Raw genomic sequence first — 24,232 nt, 5'->3', positions numbered from 1 at the left:
TGTGAACCAAAAAGGAATCGCAAATTTAAAAAGTGAGGCGGGGGGAGGGCACAGTAAAAAGCTGAGCTTATGCAGCATAAAATGTACTTTGTTCGTTTCTTTGACAAGTCTAGTTTATTTTTAATTATTCATAATACTTCACGGTACACTAATACATGCTCTGGAGTATATTAGTGTAAGTGATGAAATTTTTGTAATACAAGACTGCACTACAAGCTTTCTGGCATTAAATCTTAGCCAAGTCCATGGGGGGTATTTTTGTGTGCGAATTAGCTAAGTGCAGATTATCAAGGTACTAATGGAAATGTCTGAGCATTTGTTAAATGTTGCCTTGTTAATATCCGAAAGCAATGCGTTCTGTGGGCTAATTAAAAGGAAGAAAAATTTTCTCTAACATTACTGCAACACTTGTGTGTGTGTGTGTGTGTGTGTGTGTGTGTGATATTAAATGTTCTTTGGCTTGCTTTCTCATCACATTACTAAGACGTGATTCATCAGAGAAGCGCTTGGAGACTTCTGCACATGGCAAGCTCTGCTATCCATGTGAAGCAGCTTGTCATGTGGATCCAGTGATTTTTAGCACGGCATCACTCAAAAGCAACACACATGCACAAAATCCCACAACAACCCCCTCCCCCAGGTTCCAGTTCACATGGAGAAAAGTGCTGAGGTTTGCTAGCTTTTCGCTTTTCTCTTAGCATGTCTTCTCAGTACACCAGCAGAGAATAACTGGCTATGGGTTTCCTCATTCCATCACCTGTGTTCTTGGTGGAGATGGCTGAGACTAAATCTGAGACTTTCTATATTCAAAACAGATGCTCCATAACTGACCCTTGATGCTGTTGAATGTAGTTTAAAAGACCATTGCTCCTCCCTCAAAATGTTCTAGCAGAGCTATCCAGTATAGAAACAGCAAATGTCAATGGTACCCTCCCAGTGAGAGTTGGTGAGAGCTGAGACCATAAAGAAGACTGACCGCCAAAGAATTGATGCTTTTGTATTATGGTGCTGGAGGAGACTCTTGAGAGTCCCATGGACTGCAAGAAGATCAAACCTATCTATTCTTAAGGAAATCAGCCCTGAGTGCTCACTGGAAGGACAGATCCTGAAGCTGAGGCTCCAAGACTTTGGCCACCTCATGAGAAGAGAAGACTCCCTGGAAAAGACCTTGATGTTGGGAAAGATTGAGGGCATAAGGAGAAGGGGACGACAGAGGACAAGATGGTTGGACAGTGTTCTCAAAGCTACCGGCATGAGTTTAACCAAACTGCGGGAGGCGGTGGAAGACAGGAGTGCCTGACGTGCTCTGGTCCATGGGGTTACGAAATGTCGGACACGACTAAACGACTAAACAAGAACAACAACCCTCCCATCACATGCTGGACGGTCTCTTCCAGTACATCCTGCATGAGAAGTGACTGTATGATTTACCAGGCAGCTTCCAGATCAGTTTGGAGTTAGATCATGCAGTAGGACATGAGCCTGTCTCAGGTGCTGGAATTTGGGACACTAGTTCTCAACCCTGTTTCAAATATAGTTATCTTTAGAATCCTCAGCACAGTGCAGATAACCCAAGACCACAACAATTCCCAAATACCAGTGCCTGCAGCCTTTATTGATTCTATAAATTAAGCTCTTCAGGATGGTGGTGATTCAACACAAACACACTTTTGCTCCAGCACTGGCCTCTGCCCACTCATGCTGTCAGCAGGAGGAGAGCGTAAACCCAAGTGGATGCCATGGTAATTTGGAAATCTTGCTTATACAACATTGTACCAATTTGCTTTCTTTGTTTACAGCTGACTTTGCTCCAGCAGGGATCACAAGGCGTTTTTTGCAGTGTGAGAGCTGGGAAGAAAGGTTCATATGAGCAGAGGAAATGGGACAAGAAGGAGAAGAGAAATAGAGAGAGAGAAAAGGAGGGCAAAGAACAACTTGAAAGTGAAGTAGAAAATGACACAAGACTTATTCCAATGAAAGAGAAAAGACAGGTTAGTTTTTACATCACCAATTTTAGATAGATAGCTAGATAATCACAAAGTAATCTTTGCCAAAATTACCAAGTTTGGATTCTTACGAAGATCCCCAATTTATCATAAAACCAACACATCGAAAATTGAACGTCGGTCTTTTTGGGGACTGTAGTAGTTCAAAATGTTCAAGACAATGCGGAAAATGAAGCAAAGAGAGGTCCTTTTTTACAGCCCTGTGTGGCACCTTTAAAACAAACCAGCTCAGGCCTTAATCCCCATGGACTTCAGAGGAGGCATTATTGTGAGAGAAGAGACTTCGTCAGGCAAGGCCTCCTTCCACCTGCCTTGTCCCACGCTCTGGTCTCTGCTTCTCAATTTGTATTGTATTATTTTATGTACTGTGGCTTGCCATTGTTTTACTGATTATAGTTTAGAAATTATTTATTGTAACGGTTGAGTGGATTTCTGTTTAACTTTTATATGTTGATATTGTTATTTTGTACTATTCTAATAATTGTTGAATGTTACTTTTTGATGTAGGTTGCTTACTTTAAAGTTTTGTTTTATTATCACATTTTTGTATTGCATTAGATTGTTATAAGTTGTGCATTTTTTGTTTCTTCAGCTTGTAAACTGCCTTGAGTATTGTAAGATAGAAAGACGGTATACAAATAAAAAATGATGATGATGATTGTGACATGAACCTACTATAGACATTGTGACAGCAATGACTAAGGTAAGACAATTAAGTGCTAAGCATCAATAAATTTGCAATGTATAATTGTCTGCTATTCCTTTGCAAAGGAAGAGGATAGGGAGAAAACCAGAGCAGGGAGGGAGGGGCACACAACTATTCTCCCAGTGGAGGCACTACTGTGACAGCAACAGTGAGGCACTTTTCCGTTTAGTTAGGTGATAATTATTTGTGAAACTGCAGTATCTTTGCAAGGAGGGAGGAAACCAGAACAACTTGTCTGTGGTCTCACTGACCATGACTACCAGATTCAGTGACTGCCAGCTGCCAATGGCTAGGGCAATAAAAATTGGAAGTGGACTGGGCCTTCTCAGCACAAGAAGGGAAAGCAAAATTGCCAAGATGGAAGAACCCTTGGGCCATGTTCAGGAATCCTGTTTGAAAAACACTAGGCTAAAATAAGCCAAGAAAATGTTTTTCAACCCTAAACAAAGGAATCCACCATTTGTATTAAAGGCAATCAACCAATTACAAACTCATCGTTCTGTTTTGATTTCTCCCTGTTTCTCCTCTTTCCACTCTTTAGTTTTGCACATTTCCACATACGTTTGCATCTTTTTAAAAAAGAAGTCCTCATAAAAATCATGTGTTGCTTCAGAAAGTGCAATTTAGGTTGCTTTTTCCTTAAATTAGATCTGAAGTAGTTTACATATCACCCCACTTTCTGGACTGTTCTGAAAGTTCAGTATTTGTTCTAAATACTACCAGTTTTCTGCAGAGTATAAGCATCAATTACTAATTGAGGTTTCAAATTGATTTTGGGAAGAGAAGGAATGAGAGAAAGAATGCTTTCACCAAGATATAAACCCAACTTAGAGGCTATCCATATTTCCACAGCATGAAATTTGGCAGTGGGGGAAAGTGTGTTTCATAAAATATTGTCCTAACTGCAGGATTGAGAGGGAAAGAAGTAGGAAATAATTTTCTAGGGATGCCAGCTGCCAATTTGCTACTAGTACCAATCCCAAAACAGGAGGTAGAGAATTAGCTCCATCGCCTCTCCCATTAAGGTATTTCTGACCAATATTTCTCATCCCAAAACATGGAGACCATTTCCCATAGCAATCTATCTCCCAGACACATTGACTTGACTGATGCTTTCCAAATATATTATGGATGGAAGTAAGAGAGATTAGATTGGGAGGGGGGGAGGAACAGAACCTTGTTGCGGGGGTATAGGAAGCAGGGGAGGAGTTTGCTTTCCTTTTTGGAGAGAAAATAAATTTCTGCAGCTGCAAATTTATACATTGTGCAAGATGCCATATCTAATTCCAACTTATAGCATGATTTACATGACCCACAGCACATTTATGGGAGACAGCCAGCTTTTTCATGCCTTTGATTTTGGGGCAATTAGTTTTTAAAGCTGAAAGGTTTTTACTGTCCTTGATATAACTTTTGGCAATAAACATATCACATTTTTAAAAAAGCTAAAAAGTGAAATGAGGAAGGGGAGTTTGAACATGGATGCTCTTAAGCAAATCGCTTTCTCTGCAAAGCGTTGCAGCTTTTAAATGGCAAATCAACTAAATATAAAGGAAAATATTCTGACAGTTCCCAGCTGAACTGCACCAAAGTATCTGGGGTCTGTAGTCTATACAAGATTTTTTAAAGTGTACAGGCTGCCTTGCTGACACACTATTGTTCACTTGGGATTACCCAAGGGGGGGCGGATGGAGCAGTGATTTGATGTCATGAGACACTGACTCTGGCCAAGACGGTATCTCCCACTCTCCCCCTTGCAACACAGTGAACAAAAGCAGATGCCCTTTTGCTACTTCATTCAAAGTTGGCACCTCTTACCCCTAGACATCAGACACATACCCTTAAAATCAGCAATGTTTTCTCCCTTCCTGGTCAGTTCACAGTCCTACACCTGCCACTCCTTCCCAGGACAGCCAAAAGATAATACAAAGATACTGTTGCACTGGACCCAGAGCTAGCAGGGGACTCAGACTCTGAGCTTTAATATTAAAAAGTAGCTCTTCTAGAATGCAGGCACCCTTTGAAACCATTGCTTTCTGAGAAATGAGCTAGGCTGCTCTTAGCCTGCAGTGTTTTCAGCCAATGAGTGGAGTCAGAGCTATAATTGATTACATTAGAAACTTATGAGTTCTACATAGCTTATAGAGAAGACCCCCAACGTGGCTTCAAATGAACCAGATATCCCTCTCTCTCCAAACAGTGTTGTAGAAGGTTTATTTTGAGGCTAAGGGCTTATCCACACTTACCTTTTAGCTGGTTCAATCCAGGCACAGGTTGCATTTTAAAGCTCTGTGTCTTAGCAGTGGCAAAGCCGCATGCTCCAGCACCAGGGAAGGAGAGAGGCAGGTATGTGACTGGCGCACATCCTGGGGGTGTGGAATGCCACCCAAGGGAGCGTGGCATGCATCCTGGGAGCATGGCATGCCACCGCAGGGGCGTGGTGCCCAGCGTGGTGGGGGGTCACGGCATGTGTCCGGGGGTGGCCATGATGGTACTCCCCTCCCTGATGGTGCCGGGGGCGGTGTGCTCCCTCCACCTCCACCTTCCGCCAGTGTGTCTTAGCAGTTTTGTTTTTTCTCTTCCCCACGAAAACCCAGCAGGCTCAACATGGTTGATGCTCCTCCTTTAAAAAAAAAAACTATTTTAGGCTCCAACACTTCAAAGAGGGCACTGTTATACAGTGGTTTCGCTCCTTCCTCCTGGGCCGTGTTCAGAAAGTGGGGGGGGGATGAGTGTTCAGACCCCTGGGCCCTCACTTGTGGGGTGCCTCAGGGTTCCGTCCTCTCCCCCATGCTTTTTAACATCTATATGAAGCCGCTGGGAGACATCATCAGGGGGTTTGGACTGGGTGTTCATCAGTATGCAGATGATACCCAGCTCTACCTCTCTTTCAAATCAGAACCAGTGAAGGCGGTGAAGGTCCTGTGTGAGTGCCTGGAGGCGGTTGGAGGATGGATGGCGGCTAATGGATTGAGGTTGAATCCTGACAAGACAGAAGTACTGTTTTGGGGGGACAGGGGGCGGGCTGGTGTGGAGGACTCCCTGGTCCTGAATGGGGTAACTGTGCCCCTGAAGGACCAGGTGCGCAGCCTGGGAGTCATTTTGGACTCACAGCTGTCCATGGAGGCGCAGGTCAATTCTGTATCCAGGGCAGCTGTCTACCAACTCCACCTGGTACGCAGGCTGAGACCCTACCTGCCCGCGGACTGTCTCGCCAGAGTGGTGCATGCTCTAGTTATCTCCCGCTTGGACTACTGCAATGCGCTCTACGTGGGGCTACCTTTGAAGGTGACTCGGAAACTACAACTAATCCAGAATGCGGCAGCTAGACTGGTGACTGGGGGCAGCCGCCGAGACCACATAACACCGGTCTTGAAAGACCTACATTGGCTCCCAGTACGTTTCCGAGCACAATTCAAAGTGCTGGTGTTGACCTTTAAAGCCCTAAACGGCCTCGGCACAGTATACCTGAAGGAGCGTCTCCACCCCCATCATTCTGCCCGGACGCTGAGGTCCAGCGCCGAGGGCCTTCTGGCGGTTCCCTCATTACGAGAAGCAAAGCTACAGGGAACCAGGCAGAGGGCCTTCTCGGTAGTGGCACCCGCCTTGTGGAACGCCCTCCCATCAGATGTCAAAGCGATAAATAACTACCTGACATTCAGAAGACATCTTAAGGCAGCCCTGTTCAGGGAAGTTTTTAATCTGTGATATTTTAGTGTATTTCTGGTTTTTATGGAAGCCGCCCAGAGTGGCTGGGGAAACCCAGCCAGATGGGCGGGGTACAAATAATAAATTATTATTATTATTATTATAAAGAGGCTAGGGAAATATAGTAGTGGCTGCAGTTGCATTTGTTTCCTTCAGAGCTGCAAAGCCCCAGGCTTCCTACAGCCAGCCATCCCCATTGCCATCTCTTCACCCCTATTAAACTCATGGCGGTGGGGGAGACAAGGTGGCATTGGAGAGCTCCATAAATGCAGTGCTTGGTCGTCACACACACACCCCAAACTTGGCATCAGCCCTAGAAGAGTGCATATCACATAAGAAAAACATGTGTCTGTCACCAAACAAGGGCATGGGAGAGAGAGATTATTATTTGGGAAGGAATATTAAACTTGTAGGGATGCAGGTGGCGCTGTGGGTTAAACCACAGAGCCTAGCACTTGCCGATCAGAAGGCCGGCGGTTCAAATCCCTGTGACAGGGTGAGCTCCTGTTGCTCGGTCCCTGCTCCTGCCAACCTAGCAGTTCGAAAGCACGCCAAAGTGCAAGTAGATAAATAGGTACTGCTCCGGCAGGAAGGTAAATGGTGTTTCCGTGTGCCGCAACCCCAGAGTCAGTCACAACTGGACTTAATGGTCAGGGGTCCCTTTACCTTTACCTATGAAACTTGTAAGCATTCTGTTTCCTATGTGTGGATCATGATTGTTCTTTTTGTAATACGATTCACATCTGCTTTCATGTGTGGATATCAAAGTGCATGATATCAAACAGCAATGCTTCCTTCATTTTTGTTACACCCAACTACTTGGGTCAGCATTCTCCAATCTGGTGCACTTGAGATGTTTTGAACTGCAATTCCCATCATCATTAACTACTGCTATGCTGGCTAGGCCTGTGGAATTCATCCAAACATCTGGAGGGCACAAGGCTGGAGAAAGCTGACCAAAGTGCAAATAAATAGGAGTGATTTATTTTTCTGAAAACCAAGGTGTGTTGTTTATGAACACTGAAATGGCTAAAGCTCAGCAATGGAAACTGAAACCTATCGGGATGAGATGTGAGACTATATAATTGCAGGTTAGATGGTATTATTCAAGCCTCCCTGAATGCTAGGATATCTGACTGGCAGCTCTGTCATTTTCACCATTTAAGTTTTAGCCTTGACATCTTCTCCACCCCTTCCATTTATAACACTTCTTCAGATTTGATGGTATCTTTCATCTAACCATATAAACTAAGAGACTTAGAAAACCAGCCTTTCTAAAAGGAAAACAATAAATGGCTACAGGCAAATAAAATTCAAGATAACTGAAATCAAAGGCACCAGAACAGTAAGCCTATTTCTGATATGTAAAGAGCATAAGGAGAACATAGAGAGAGAAGCAGAAATGTGGTGGCAGACCCATTAATTCACTAGATCGAGCTGCTCTAGGTATGGCAAGCACCTGGGGAAGTTTGTTGAGGTGCCTCACATATTCAGGGATGGATATCAACCCCTGCCATTTTATACACATTGTATACTTACCCTATGTGAATCCTAGCTGCTTAGGGATAAAGGATCATTCAACCCATCCTTCAAAAGCCTGGTGCCTTCCAGAAGTCCTTGTTGGGGTTGATGGAAGTTGTAGTCCAAAACATCAGGAGGGCAACAGGACAGTGAAGCTTCAGTTAGCCAATGCAATGTTGGCAATATTGCCAGCTCAGATGACACACAGGAGAAAACTGAGCCATGATACCCTTCCATCCCATTTGCTCACCTGTCTGGGGTATTTTGTCCTCTCATCATCAGGAATGGTGTAGATATTGTGTCTTCATGTCTGAATGAATGAATCGATTTATTTCAGTCACTGACCAGAGTGCAGTGTTCATGTCTGGTATCCTGAGTACCTGGAAGAGTTCTGGAAAGAGAGGCATTATCAACCAGCTCTTTGCATATGTGTTATGAGGCCAGGCTGTTCGTTGTCCTCAGTGATGTGGGGCAGAAAATTTCCCAGTGGTTTATTTCTCCATTTATGAAATTTTCTGTTTCATAAATTCTTTAGTAGTGATGAAAAAAAATCCAGTTGCAATTATAATATTAACAAGTTTGGCAGTTTCCAAGCTTTCAGCTTTCCTTACTGAATACAAGTGAAATAAATGTGCTAAATTAGGTCACAACCCATAGTTCCCATTACCAAAGTTCCTGCTGGTGTATTCCAAGTATGCACAACATGAGGCCACAGAGAAAAAGTCCCGTGTCACACACCCTGTCATCTGAGTTATGAGCTCTGTTATATCATGGGATGGATGTGCCGTTATTGGGTGCCTCATCAATTTACAATTGATTTGCTAGAGGTTGTGTTCCAATTTGTTTTCCTCATTTTGTCAAGACTTCACTTTTATGGTTATATTAGCAGTCCCTTGCAGTTGGATAAATAAAAAGTCTTAATTTGGCCTCTAAAACTTGGTAAAGATGCAGGCAAGTAGTCTTCAGTATGGTATTCCAAAGCTAGGGAGTATTGCTGAAAGGGCTCTATTGTCTGTGATGAGGCACCTCAAGCAGGGTCTCCAATGACAATCTCAATAATGAGCAGGTTCATTATTATAAAAGTAATCCTTTATTATAAAAGTAATATGTGTGTGTGTCAGGGAACTGCCATCAGTGCCGGAGAGAGAGAGCAAAATCCAGAGGGATTCCAGAGAGCATCCCGGGATTGGGAGAGGCAGCCCATCTTCTGGGGAAGAGAATCAGCGTAGCACCAGTGGAGAAGGGGGGCAGATGGGGGAAGCGGCGAGGCGGTCCCATGACTCCTTGCCGGGGACCAGCGGGGAGAGTAGGGGTCCTCCGCTGCCTATGCCCTCCTTGCGCAGAAGGCTATTGCGCAGAGAGAGTAGGAGGAGACTAGGCGTCAAAGAGCTTCTTTGCTGGAAGAAGTTTAAGAAATGCCCACTGACGGATTCTGCCAGCGATTGAGACAGCCGAGGTGAGTGGCTGTCCGGAAAGAAAAGGTTCACTCAGGCAACCCAGCCAGGTGTTTGCACTGGCTTACGCACGAGCAACCCCTAGAACCATTACAGTGTGCATATATATGGCAGAATTGCGTACAAGAATGTATATGTTAGAAGAAATGTGGTTTAAAATGCTGACGTATTTTCATGGGGATTTTTTTTTTAAAAAAAAAAGAATGCTTGCAAACTGATGCAAAAAATGTAATGAACTAAGAATAAGATGAGGAAAATGAGAAATTTAGCAAAACTGAAACTGACAGATTTGCCCAGGCCTAACTCTCACCCTCTGCGATGCAAAACAAGAATTGCTATTTGCCCCAACAAGAGGAAAGTTGGCAAAGAGGAAGTGGAGCCAGAGAAGATGTAATTGCTTATCCTTTTCCTACTATTACAGATTTCATTTCAGGGTCGCTGCCTGAGAACCTTAATCATGATAGCTTCCAGAAAAGGCATCATTTTGGCATTACTTTCCCATTTTTCCTTAGCATTTTAGGCAAAGATATTACAAATAAATGGCTTTAGAACAGTCATTGGTACAGTATATTTTGCACTGGGCCATGCCGGGAGTGCTATCGCTACAGAGATTAATCACCAAAAGCAGGGTGACCTCTCAGCTCCACTCTTTAGATTGTAAGATGCTCTAGCTTTGGACATCATGATATCCATGTTGTGCCTGTACTGTAATACATTCTGGTTGACTGTCTCTAAATCCAAGGTCGAAAAGACTCTGCTAGCCACATTGCAGCACACCCTGCCTGCCCCTTGGGGGAAAGGAAGGAGTGGCCTTGGACAGAAAAGACGGCATCCGTTTGTCTGCATTACAGAATTAATGAGCAGTGGAGTGGCATCCAAGAGCTCCTGCCAGCCTCCAACATAATCAATTACTGCCTGTGTAGCAAGTAAGAGACCTGTTGGAAGAGTGAAGCTTGGACATTCAGGGGAATAAAAAAAGACCAGCGTCTTGACAAAAGACATCATGAAGCGAGGCTATGATTGCGCTTCAGCTCCCGACTGTAGAAAGAAAGCGGAAAAGCTCAGCAGCGTGCTGGCTAGATTACAGCCCCTGATAATAATGAAACTCCACCTTAGCTTTATATCTTTGTTCGAAAATCTTCCTGGTTAGGATAAGAACCTCACTGCTGGTCTCTTTTCTCAGCCAATTAACAGCTCATTAATTGTCCACCTGCAGAGCTTCAAACCTCAAATCATTTTTATCTCGATTCTTCACATATCACACAGATTAACAATTACTACTGCCGGGGAGTTTAAAAGTCTCATCTTCCCTTCATATCTTAAGGCCTTCTCTGCTTTTGGCTGTTGTCATAGCACTGGCTATGGTGGGATTAATTCGTACTGGGAGTTATCAGGGATCATTTCTGTAGTGCCTGTGAGGGCATTTTTTGAATTTCACACACTTTCACAGCTGGCAGAAATTACTTATGAAGGTTGCAATCCTGTGGACACTTAGGCTGCGTACACACCATTCCTTTAAAGCATATTTAAAGGACATCCTTCCCAAAGAATTCTGGGAACTATAGTTTGATAAGGGTATTATGAATTGCAGCTACTAGAGTTTCCAGGTTTCAGTGAGGTGGCAGTACCCCATTTCCCAGCCTCACAAATCCCGGGAACTGTAATTTGCTGATGGTGCTGGAATGGTAGCTCTGTGAGGGGAAACTACAGTTGCCAGTATTCTTTGGGGGAAGTAATGTACGTAGTTTAAATGTGAATTGAATGTGTTTTAAATGTAGGGTGTGAATGTGAGCAAAGTCTGCAAAATCACTCTGGCTTTCTGGCTGACTCCTCTGTGAAGGTGGACTCAACCATAATGCAGCCTAGTGAGACATCTTCCTAAAGCTTCCTTAGCAGGAAAGTGCTTCAGCCAACAGGGGCAAAGCCCCATTTTTCCTCTGCTCTCCAAATAAGGAAATTTCTGGTTGGATTCACCCTACCTTGATGGGCCCTTGCCAGCCATGGTGTCACTTCACCAGATACCACTTGCTTCTGCTGTGAACCTCAAACACCCATAGATGAAGAAATTCCCCCTTCCTGTGGTTCCAATACTTTATACTTTCTGGCATGCTGAAAAAAGACTACTGTCCTATTGGTCTTTCTGTCACACTTAGCTTTCTGTCACACTTCTTGTATTTTACAGAATGGTTTCCTGCTGCATTGTGCTTGCTGCTTCTTCATGCTTTATTGCCTTTAACTTTGTTAGTTGCTTTGAAGGCCCACCAGCTGAAAAGCGTCCTAGAAATATGAATATTAATAAACTCTGCAAAGGAAAGGTGCCCACTGAGCACAGTTATGGCTTCTCTCAAGAACGCTGAGAAGCGTAGATTTATGTGAAAGAGTTGTGCTGGTGGTACTCAGCTCCATCAGTTAACTTCAATTCTCAAGAGGGTTTTTGGGTTTTTTTCAGGAAAACCACTGCAATAAAACTGATTGACTCATAAGTATATATGAGCAGCATTTTTAGAACCTCCTAATAATCAGACTCATGTTCAGACTATGCACGATGTGGAGGAAAATGTTTTGCTCCCTCTCTTATTATTAATAGACCCTGGGGTCATCCAGTGAAGCTAAATGGTGGGAGATTCTGGCCAAACAAGAAGAGTTTGTATTTGATATCCCGCCTTTCACTCCCTTTAAGGAGTCTCAAAGCGGCCAACATTCTCCTTTCCCTTCCTCCCCCACAACAAACATTCTGTGAGGTAAGTGGGGCTGAGAGACTTCAAAGAAGTGTGACTGGCCCAAGGTCACCCAGCAGCTGCATGTGGAGGAGCGGGGAATCAAACCCAGTTCCCCAGATTACGAGACTACCGCTCTTAACCACTACACCACACTGGCTCTCAAACAAAAGGAAGTACTTCTTTAACAAAGCACATTGTTCCATCACAGGATGCAGTGATGGAAGTCACACATAGAATCCAGCTTGCATGGCTGTTGTCCTTAGCAAAATTACAAGGAAAAGAGGTCTGAGCTGAAACAGAGCCATTTGCAGTGCTATAAACAGGGCCACCCAGCCCAAGACTGTTTGCTGTTGAAGAAAAACAAAACAAATGATGCTTCCGCATACATAATACCCAAGGCTAGCCAAGTTATTCTGGCACCTGGGACCGAACATCCCACCAGCTGCTAGCATCCTGGATGGGAGCTAACAATCTGCTACCCTTTCATAGTAGCCGCCTCACTCTTCCTAATAATAGGGCCAGTGCTGCCCCCCATCTTGCAACAATATTTGAGTGGGCAGGGGTACATCCCTATGAAGCCCATCCATTTCTCTATCTTCCAGTAGCACAGGATAATGAAAAAGGGAGAATCCCTCTGTTGCCGAAGCAACCAGCTGACCCTTCTTATCTTCCAGCACCACACAATAGAAGAACAAAATTGCATGAATATTTATACCAGAATCACAATTAAGTACACGGGGGAGGGGATTTAGGGAGGTGATATTCAGCTCAAGCTTGCTAGGATGTGTGTTAAACTTAGGTCACATTCGCACCAGATATTTTATAGCACCTTAGCAGTCACAGAATCATAGCTGTCAACGTTCCCTACTTTTTAAAGGGAAATTCAATTATTATTATTATTATTATTATTATTATTATTATTATTATTATTTATTTATTTATACCCCGCCCATCTGGTTGAGTTTCCCCAGCCACTCTGGGCAGCTTCCAACAGAATACTAAAATACAAAACCTATTAAACATTAAAAGCTTCCCTAAACAAGGCTGCCTTCAGATGTCTTCTAAAAGTCTGGTAGTTGTTTGTCTCTTTGACATCTGATGGGAGGGCGTTCCACAGGGTGGGTGCCACTACCGAGAAGGCCCTCTGCCTGGTTCCCTGTAACTTGGCTTCTTGCAGCGAGGGAACCACCAGAAGGCCCTTGGCACTGGATCTCAGTGTACGGGCAGAACAATGGGGGTGGAGACGCTCCTTCAGGTATACTGGACCGAGGCCATTTAGGGCTTTAAAGGTCAGACCAACACTTTGAATTCTGCTCAGAAACGTACTGGGAGCCAGTGTAGGTCTTTCAAGACTGGTGTTATATGATCTCAGCAGCCGCTCCCAGTCACCAGTCTAGCTGCCACATTCTGGATTAGTTGTAGTTTCCGGGTCACCTTCAAAGGTAGCCCCACATAGAGCACATTGCAATAGTCCAAGCGAGAGATAACCAAAGCATGCACCACTCTGGCGAGACAGTCTGTGGGCAGGTAGGGTCTCAGCCTACGCACCAGATGGAGCTGATAAACAGCTGCCCTGGATACAGAATTGACCTTGTTCCGAATAGGATTCCTCGCAAGAAAAGGGGAAAGTTGACAACTATGCACAGAATCTTAGGAACTGTCATTTGTTAATTCGGAGACCTGTCACAGAGCTATAATTCCGAGTACCCTTAACAAACTACAATCCCCAGGTTTCTCTGGGAGAAGCCATGGCGGTTACTGTGGTGTGTGAGTGCTTCAAATGTGTGGTGCTGATGTGACCTTTGTGAGACTAACTTCTGAGTAAACTTATATAGACTTGAGTTGTACGTGAGCAGTCGTCTTTAAGCTGAACTCCCCACTAACAGCCTCTCACAGGCCATCTAGCTGGCAAGTCTATTGCAACAATATATGAATAATGTATTTATTATGAAATATTAAGAAGAATATAGGTTAATAACATCTCTGCAAATACAGTCAGGAATAGTCACATCCATCATCAGCAAATATTCACCCTTGAGCCAAACTACAACAGGACACACAAGACAAATGACAAAGAACTGGTCAAGTTCACACTTAGAAACATGATAAGTTGTCATACAGAGGGTTGAAAGCAGAGAAGATGATTTATTGATCTGATCTAGATTTCATTTTTGTTTAAAAGATAGAAAGTGAAGGCAATGCTGGGCCTTGCCCTGCTAAGACAGATGTAACTAGTCCGCGAATATCTCTGTTCAAAGGCCGAGGCAAACAACCATGCAGGGTTATCGGATACATTATTATTATTAACAACAGCAACAACAACCTGTCTTTTTTTCAGACAGGACTCAAAGCAGCATACACAAATTAAAACAGCACAGATAAAATACAGAAAGGTAAAAACATATAAAAGAAAATAGTTTAAAAGTTATTAAACTATAATAGAATTAAAACAATATATAAATAAATCTATTAAAATACAGATATTGAAAGCGCTTGCCTTAAAAAACAGTCAGTTCCCAAAAGTCTATCAGAATAAAATAGTTTTCATCTGCTGGTGGAAGGACAACAAGGAGGGAGCCAATCTAGCTTCTCTTGAAAGGGAGTTCCAAAATCTGGTAGCAGCCACCAAAAAGGCCCTTGAAGACCCAGATATGAAGGGCCTGTTCATATCTGCATGATCAGTGTGTAATTACAGCATCATCAAACAGCCATTTTGATTCTTGCATGGCTGAATGAGCCATTGATGATCAAGTCAGTCCACACAGTCCTGTTTGTTACCAAGCAATGAGAAACAACCAGCCATTGTGCACATACAACAGACCTCGTGGAGAATGTGGACATAATCCTTTCCCAAAGAGGGAATTGTGCACCTTTCCCAGTCATTTCCCAAGACCTGTTGGAGATTATCCATGACAGCTGGAGAATACAGAAACCTCAGTCAATATATACACATTTCCCAAAGCCTGTTGAAATTTATGTAGATTGGGGGGGGGCAGAGTGCATAGCTCCCTCTTCATGGAAAGATTATGTCCACATTCTCCATGAGCTCTGGTGCATGTGCACAATGGCTGGTTGCTATGCACATTAACAGTGTCCTCACACTCTCTCGCTCTTTCTTTGGGCTGTTTTGTTGTGATACCAGAGATACCACCGGTTCTGCAGAAGGGACATTTTCACTGTTACACAAGCAGGCAGTGGCACAGGTACACCAAGGACATAGAATTGTAATAGAATCATAGAACTGTATAGTTGGAAGGGGTCATGAGAATCATCTAGTATAACCCCCTGCGAGGCAGGAATATGCAGCTGTCCCATACGGGGATTGAACCTGCAACCTTGGTCTTATCAGCACCACAATCTCACCAACTGAGCTATCCAGACTGACAACATGGTTTCTCTCTGATCTAGCTGTTGGTAGGACTGTCTCTCAATCTTTTGAAACCTGAACACAAAAGGAAGAGGAGATAGGAATGGTCAGATGCTGGGCAAAGTACAGAATTTATTAGAAAGCCTCAAGGCCATCAGATATGAGATGTCAAGAAAAAAAACATTTCTGAAGTTGATGACCCTTTAAAAAAAATAAATCCTTGAGTTAACAACCTTCGTTTTAGCTGCTTTGTTCCAATATGATCAGACTCCATGTGAATTCCTTATTTTTTCTGACATTGCCACCTGGATTTGCTTTTATTAAATATTAGTCCATTTATCTATGGATAATATTAAATTCCTTCCCTAGCAAATCCTCCAGAAGTGGAAAAGAAAATTGCATGAATTAGAGAGGTTATTGTTCTTCTGGGGAATCTCATCATTGTTAAGCCTCTTCCCAATCCACCTTTCATTACTGGAATAGTTTTCTTGCAACTGGCAGGGCCAAGAAAAGGAATGTAAGTACCAGTATGTTCCACATGTGATTGTCTCCACAGGGTGTTTATAGTAGCTTCCAGCCTGGCAGAGTTCAAAAGGTGATGTGGATGATTTTATAACCAGAATTCTTTCAAGTTTTATAGTATTGCTGGTACCTTTCAGAGCTGCAGCAGGAACAAAGATATATATAATATTCACAGTGTGTGTGTGTGTGTATATATATATATATATATATATATATATATATATATATATATATGCTTTCGTAGATTTTCACGGGTACAGGAATGCAGGTTTTGGTGTCCTCGGGTGTCTTCCCGTGTAAAAGTTGGGGTGTCTAGGCGACGTTTCGACGAGGTCTCACTCGTCATCTTCAGGCTGGTGCTTTCGGCTTCTTGTTACTGGAACAGAGCAGGATCTCAGTGTTTGAGTTCCTATAAATACTGTAGAGGGGGTGTGGTGTATAGCCTCCAATGTTCTGGGCAGAGAGGAAGTTCCCAGGCTAGTGTGCCTTTTCTTCTTTTGTTCCTTAATTACTTGAGAGATATCTTGAGTGATTTCTTGAGTGATATCCTGAGTACCACTTAGGTGGGTCATTAGGTGTGGATTAGTTGCTAAAGTCTTTGTGTCTTGACCTCTTGAACTTTGTGAAGAGTTTTCCTGAGAAGATGGCTGTACTGTACTTAGTTGTGCTCTGGCTTGGCTTCGTGTATAGGGGCGAGCTGTGGTTTTGTGGCTTGTGTCAGCCAGATCTGTGTAGGGATTGCAGGGGGGTGCAGCATCCGGAGGTGCCACCATGGATTGGCTACTGGATGGTGTCTGTAATTCATCTGTGGAGAGGGTCTGGGTTTGGGTCTGGTGTGGTTGATTGGTGTTGGCGTTCTGTGTGCCTCTGGATCTGGTGTCAGTTTTTGTGGGGAGGGCTAATTTCCAGATGTGCAAAATTAATTTCGTGTCCTGTTTCTTTCATGTGTTGGAAAAGAGAGGAAGTTTTTTCTTCTTTTTTGACGGCATTCTTGTGTTCTGCGATACGTGCATTTATTCGTCTGTTTGTTTGTCCAATGTACGTGGCTGGGCAGACTTTGCAGATTCCAAATTGCTCTTTAACACGGAACATCACCACAAGAGAATAATCATGGAAGCCATCGAGATAGAGAAACACCCTCACAACATGAACAAGCGTGACGACACATCCCGCTTGCCAGACATCTGGAAATTAGCCCTCCCCACAAAAACTGACACCAGATCCAGAGGCACACAGAACGCCAACACCAATCAACCACACCAGACCCAAACCCAGACCCTCTCCACAGATGAATTACAGACACCATCCAGTAGCCAATCCATGGTGGCACCTCCGGATGCTGCACCCCCCTGCAATCCCTACACAGATCTGGCTGACACAAGCCACAAAACCACAGCTCGCCCCTATACACGAAGCCAAGCCAGAGCACAACTAAGTACAGTACAGCCATCTTCTCAGGAAAACTCTTCACAAAGTTCAAGAGGTCAAGACACAAAGACTTTAGCAACTAATCCACACCTAATGACCCACCTAAGTGGTACTCAGGATATCACTCAAGAAATCACTCAAGATATCTCTCAAGTAATTAAGGAACAAAAGAAGAAAAGGCACACTAGCCTGGGAACTTCCTCTCTGCCCAGAACATTGGAGGCTATACACCACACCCCCTCTACAGTATTTATAGGAACTCAAACACTGAGATCCTGCTCTGTTCCAGTAACAAGAAGCCGAAAGCACCAGCCTGAAGATGACGAGTGAGACCTCGTCGAAACGTCGCCTAGACACCCCAACTTTTACACGGGAAGACACCCGAGGACACCAAAACCTGCATATATATATATATATATATATTCCTTTTTTTCTACTGATTTATATTACTAGCACCTCTTTTTTTCGAGTGTTTTTATGATCAACTGTTTAATTAACACAAAATTTTCACAAAATCAATAGACAAAGGGGGTGGGACACAGGATGGGATGGGTGTGAGATGCATTTCAATATTTATCAAGGTGTTAGTACCAGCATCCCCATTTTTCACAAATAGGTAGTAGTAGTACTAGTAACTCAGAAGAACAAATTGTGTAGAGATGAGTGACATTTAAAAATCCTTCGCTGTAGCCACTTTCAGACATTTAGGAGAGGCTCTATGTTCATTGAAAGTGCATAGGATATAGAGGTGGGGTGGGGTGGGATCAGAGGAGCAGGCCCTACCCTTTATCCTTTGCCATCATCAAACATCAGAAAGTGACTAATAAGACTTTGAGCATATATTCAGAAACAGCTGAGAAAGTGGGCCAGTGCTGCAGAGGCACATTCCAGATTTGCCACTTACCCAGATGGAGCAGACGCAGAGTGGTGGCATGTTTGGGGCAGCGCAAGTGCAGAGCACTGCATTGGCTCCGCTGATGTGCCTGACCTTCTCACCATCCTGCCACATCCCCACACAATCCGGCAACCCTGGTGTCTGCAGCATGACTCCACAGGACTGCCCCATCACCCTGGGCACTTTTACATATATTCAGGTTGCTATATGTCTGGAATTTCCCAGACCTATCCTGAATACTGTAGTTGAAAGCAGTGTCCTGGCGGAAACCGGCTAAATGTCTGGGGAAATCTGGATGTATGGCAAGCCATGTTGGCAGTGCCCCTTTTTGTAAATATTAGTTCCAAATAGTTCAAAAACAGCTATTCTTTTTGCAGTTTTGCAAAAAAAAACCTTCGACACTCTTAGTGTCCAGATTTCACTTTCTGACAACCCTAACATACATGCATTAAAAGTTTTATGTTGGGTTCAATCTCTTGGCTTCATTGCTGGCACCACCAGATTTGAGAAGCTAAAGCTGCAGAAAAGTCCTGGGAAATTTGTTAGGAATCCCTATTCACCTTCACAGAACTGTGGTTCTCAGAGTATCCAGTGTGCAACTATATAGATTCTAGCTTACGGGACAAAGGTAAAATTGATGTTCATTTTTCCACCTAGCTGCTTTTGCCCATGGCTAACTAGTGGTCCCCAGAATGGGATATGCTAACAGTATCCAGTAGTGTCTCTTGTTTACTTCTGATGCTATTATTACTATTAATATTACTACTATTACTATTACTATTACTATTATTACTATTCTTCTTCTTAAGCCTCACACTCTTCCTTCTTTTTGCCCCCACCCTCCCGGGAGAGAGGGTTCTTGCCATACTTTGCTGCATGACCACAACGTGTGACTGTAAACATGCCCAGGCGATGGCAGCAATAGAATCCCCTCATTTATAACAATTCACCAGCTCAGATGTATTTGATTTGGTTAAAGTGGTTCAGTGAAGTTGGTTTGCAGATCCTCCAATTTGTTATCTTTAATCAATACAACCTGTTTCCCATAATCTTGTCCTCAAGTCTTCTTTCTGATGTGTTTGCAAAACTATTTCTTCCCATTGAGGTTCATGATTTAGAAGACAGTGGTGAATCTAATGACCCCTCCAACTCCAAACTCCTTTAGAGATACAGAGAAAGGGATTTCAAGCCAGACGTCATTCTGCATCTTCATTCTGAAGAGCTACTTTCGAGTTCTGGATTAAAAAGAATGAATTTCCTGGACAAAACTTGATGCTGTGAACATCACCGTGCTGCCCTTTGAAGTTATTGCCTTGCATTCCCCGTGCACGTGTAAGAGTGCATGCTCTTTCTTCCATTTCCCTCCCTTTTGCCCCTTTCCCAGTGATTAATATTGTCATTTCTGCGTGGATGGTTTTCCAGTTCTTGTCAGATATGTATCTCTACAAACCTTGTTTCATTGCCAAAATAATCTCCATATCTCCAGCATGACCTTTTCTTTGTCACAGTTAGGGGAGAGAGGAATCAAAGGGTGACAAAAGGGTGTGTGTGTGTGTGTGTGTGTGTGTGTGTGTGTTTGCTCTTATCTAACACCGAGTGCTTTCCTTTCTATTCACGAATCGTTTCTTCATTTGAAAATTCCTTATTGTTGCAACCTATAATGAAAAGATCCATTTTCAGACACCGTGATGTAGTCCCATTTCAATCCTTCTCAACTTTCAGCTGACACACTCCATCCCTTTTGCAATTTCTTGCAACAAAAAAGGAGCCTCCTTGTGTTATATCAAAGCAGAGTCTTCCCATGGAGCAATTCATTTGGCTTCTATTAAACCTGTCATTGTAAATGTCACACATACAGGTTCATCTAAAATATATAGGATCTCTGATCTTTCAAAGACTTTCCTGTTCCCTCTGCTCATGCTGCTGCCTGCCAGTTAAACAAACTCAGGTATGAAAAGGATGTTAATCCCTTCCCTAGTTCCCTTTGACATGTGTCTAATAATAGATGTGTAGGTGTGAAGTTGAGCCAGGGACCCTCCTGCACCTTTAAGAGGAGCGAGACAGACCGACAGCAGGGTAGGCTTCTTGCAGCAAATAGATGCCAGTGATGGGAAAATCTTTGTCTCTTGAGCTGCCAACTGTTATGTGGTTGTTGAAGGTACAGGAGCTCTGCCACCGCTGTAGAGGACATTGCCATCCCCATAAATGGAAATGGAAATAAAAGCTGAAGGCAGTGGCGTAGCGTGGGTTGTCAGCACCCGGGGCAAGGCAAGTAATTTGCGCCCCCTAACCCATGGATTTGTGCCCCCTAACCCGTGGATTTGCGCCCCCTAACCCTAACCCCAGATGTTGTGCCCGGTGCAGCCGGCCTCCCCTGCACCCCCCACGCTACGCCACTGGCTGAAGGTGATCCACAGCCTGGATGGAGTTAAGTGAGATTGAGGCTGAATCCTGACAAGACAGAAGCTCTTTGGGTGGGTGGTCCGAAGGTCTGTAATTTGGGCTACCCATTATTGATGGGGTTGCAGGTTTGTAGCTTGGAGGCACATCTCTTGAATCATCATCATCATTGGAGGCACAGGTGGCTTTAAGCTGGTTCACCACTTACAACCCTTTCTCCACAACGATAGCCTTGCCACAGTGCTCTGTGTACTGCTAAACTCACTGACAGATGTCTGTGCTGTTCTCTGTGCAGGGCTGTCATTGATGATATTTCAGAAGTTAGCCTGTGAATCACTGAGCAGCTACTGATCAGGAGCATATGACTCCAGTTCTCAAGGAGCTGCACTGGCTTGCCTGTGTGCTACCACACAAGAATGAAAGTCCTTGTGATGGTGTACAAAGCTCTAAGCAGCTTAGAACCTAAATACTTAAAGGGGTGCCTCATCCCATACCAACCTGCTCCTGGCTTAAGATCAGCAGGGGAGGCCAGGTTAGCAGTGACACATGGCCATGACATCTTCTATACGGCTGCCCATGAAAGGGTCTTCTCCACAATAGTGCCCCCATCAGGAAATACATTCCCCTTACATATTTTGTTGGCACTGACTCTGATGAGTTCTCAGTGCCAATTTAAAATATATTTGTTTAACCAGACATTTGGTAACTCGTTTTCTGTGAATTTTCATGAGCCATATGCTGCTCTATCTAGCTTGTCTATCTTCTACCCTGGATCTATTTATTTGTATTGCTGTGTTGCTAAAATGTTGTATTTTAGTAAGTGCCCTGAGCATTTTGTGAGGAAGGGCAGGTTAGAAATATTACACACACACACACAGAGAGAGAGAGAGAGGGAGGGAGGGAGGGAGGGAGGGAGGGAGAGAGAGAGAGAGGAAACTCAGTTTTCGAATGTAATCCATTCCAGAATACCATTCGAGTTCTGAAACATTTGAAAACTGAAAAATCAATAGCCAACAGCTAGGCCTCAGGATCTTGCACTCAGTGAAAGCCACATGGCATGTTTGACTTCCAAGGTGTGTTCAAAAACCAAAGCATTTACTTCCGGGTTTACAGCATTCAAAAACCAAAATGTTCATCAACGGAGATGTTCGAAAACTGAGGTACTACTGTATACACACACACACACACACAGAGAGAGAGAGAGAGAGAGAGAGAGAGGCGGGAGCTAATGAATACCAGGTCACTTCTTGATAAGTGGGGGCATTTGCATCAAAGAGTCATCAGAGAAGGCGACACCCCCAACTCAATGATATAAGTTGTGTGTGAAAAAAGCAAGAGTTGGCAAATGGGAAGAGACAAAAATCCTATCTGAGCATTCAAGGCTTCACAACAGGGCTCATGACACAGGATGTCAAGCCGCACTCACTTGTCCAGCTGAGTCATGTAGCTGGTGCTCAGTCCCATCCATCACATCCCTGTCACTCAGTCCCGCCTGCCACCTTCCATGCACTAGAGATGCTCTGTGTGAAGGAGTCCACTCTGCATACACAGGCTTACTACATGCTTTACAACCCTGTAGCCCAGAATTATATATCAGAGAGGGAGCCTACATTTGTAGAGCAGCTAGCCCACTTCAGACATTTCCTTCTAACATTTGGAAGATGAGAGGGCCTGGGGATGGGAACATGAGGGAAAGGACAGAGTAGTAAGCATAGCCTCACTCTCTCCCGCATGAGATTCTAATCACATGAGGAACATAACACTCAAATTGTGTGTGAGTGTGAGAGAGAGACAGAGAGAGACCACTGAAGGGGCCTTGGGGATTCAGAATATCTTTCTCTGTGGATCTGGTGTGCTCCCTTGTTGGGGTGCCTCTGTGCCTCCACTTATGCTCTAGTTGAGTATTTAATGCAAATATTTGTAAATAATGCAAATATTTAAAAGATGTGTTAAGTCTCCTGTGCTTTCTCAACCAAAGAAACCAAACCCAGGAGTGTTCCTTGTGGATCTTGTCGTCATCAATGGGAAACTGAATAAAAGTACTGATTTCTTCTAACTCACAGTCCCCCTCCCCAAAAAAGCACCCTAAATTTTATTTGGATTTTCAGGTTTATAATTATCCACATGCAAAACCCAGCAGTGCCAGCGAGTTCCCACCAACTGAATAGGTTGATTTCTGCTTCGCCTCTGTCAGAAACAAGAGCTTATTTTCTTAAGCATCCTCAGTGAGCAATAGGAAATCCTTCTATTTTTAAAGCAGATTAGTTCTGCTTTAATGAGCAACCAAATCTTCTGATATTTTATTTAATGCTCTGAAGTCTTTATTACTTTTCACCATATTACTATAACCACCCAAAGGTTTCAGGAAAATTAAGGGAAATTGCTGTTTATTCTAATAAATGCTTGACTTGGCAATCCAATAAACACTGTTAATAAGCTCAGGTTTAAGTCATCATTGGACTAAAACCAACAATATAATTAGCCGATGTACACCTCAGCTTTTAATCACAGCACCATCACTCAATAAAGTGCAAATGAATTTAAACAGTCATTGGAATACAGTGTCTTTAGGGGAGGAAATGTTAACACCTTGAGTCCTAGGCCTGCAGAACACAAGGCCTACATGCAGCAGGCTGACAACAGTTCCATGCCTATTTGCTGTCCCTGCATTGATTGTTTGCGACCTAGCCTACACAGGACCATCAACCACCTTACACTGTATTTATTTGTTGATTCATTCATCTTATTCATAGCCCACATTTTTCTCCAAGGAGCTCCAGATGGCATACATGGTTCTGCACTTCCTAATTTAATCCCCACAACAACCATGTTTGTTAGGTTAGTCTGAGAGGCAATGAACATTAAGTATAATTGATTAATTACACACTGGAATGGAAAATAACCCCACATGTATATTGTTAAGCATGTTATGGAAACTTCAACGGAAGCTAAACTAGGGCTGCAGAGTGCCTAACAAGTTGGTAAGACTGTATCTCTGCTGGCTCTTCTCACGAGGTGTTTAACTTAAATCACACAAGAAAGGATTTTATTACAGCTCTGCGCATATGTTAATCTGTAGGCTTCCATTTTGTATGAGTGAGCTCTTTGTTCCAAAGTCACCAAAGAGGAAGGACTGCTAATCTCTCTCTCCAGCTTGAGGTTTCAAGCTAAAATACAAGCTGTTTGGGAGAGGCAGGACTTCAATTCCAGCTCTGGATGAATATATTTCATATTTTTAAGATGTTTTCCTTGTGCTGGGATAAGCACATGATATTATGCAACTATCTGGATGTAACTTTATTTTGAAGCAAATTTTGCTACTAAAGGTTTTGAACCATGTTTTTCGACTGGACCATTTTTATTTCAAGAAGAGTCAGTTTTTATTCATCTTATTGCATCCAAATGCACAATATTAAGAACCTCAACAGCGACTGGCCCAAGTTCACCCAGTGTGCTTCATGGCTGTCTGGGGATTTGAACTCTGGTCTCCCAGCTGCTAGACCAA

The 24,232-nt window shown here is 43.5% G+C and overlaps 1 long non-coding RNA gene across 1 annotated transcript in view; it reads left to right on the top strand.

Annotated features, from left to right (window-relative positions):
- Window positions 1-24,232, top strand: part of LOC309342677 — a 44,044-nt gene that overhangs the window by 14,091 nt on the left and 5,721 nt on the right. The window contains exons 2-3 of the long non-coding RNA XR_014156982.1: window positions 1,800-1,991; window positions 2,599-2,709. This is a non-coding gene — a long non-coding RNA (uncharacterized lncRNA). The remainder of the gene's footprint in view (window positions 1-1,799; window positions 1,992-2,598; window positions 2,710-24,232) is intronic.

The sequence above is a fragment of the Podarcis erhardii genome (assembly GCF_964252035.2).
Source record: "Podarcis erhardii genome assembly, chromosome: 5".
NCBI classification, from domain to species: domain Eukaryota; kingdom Metazoa; phylum Chordata; class Lepidosauria; order Squamata; family Lacertidae; genus Podarcis; species Podarcis erhardii.
The sequence above is the reverse complement of the archived record's forward strand: the minus strand, read 5'-3'. Positions and strand labels throughout refer to the sequence as shown.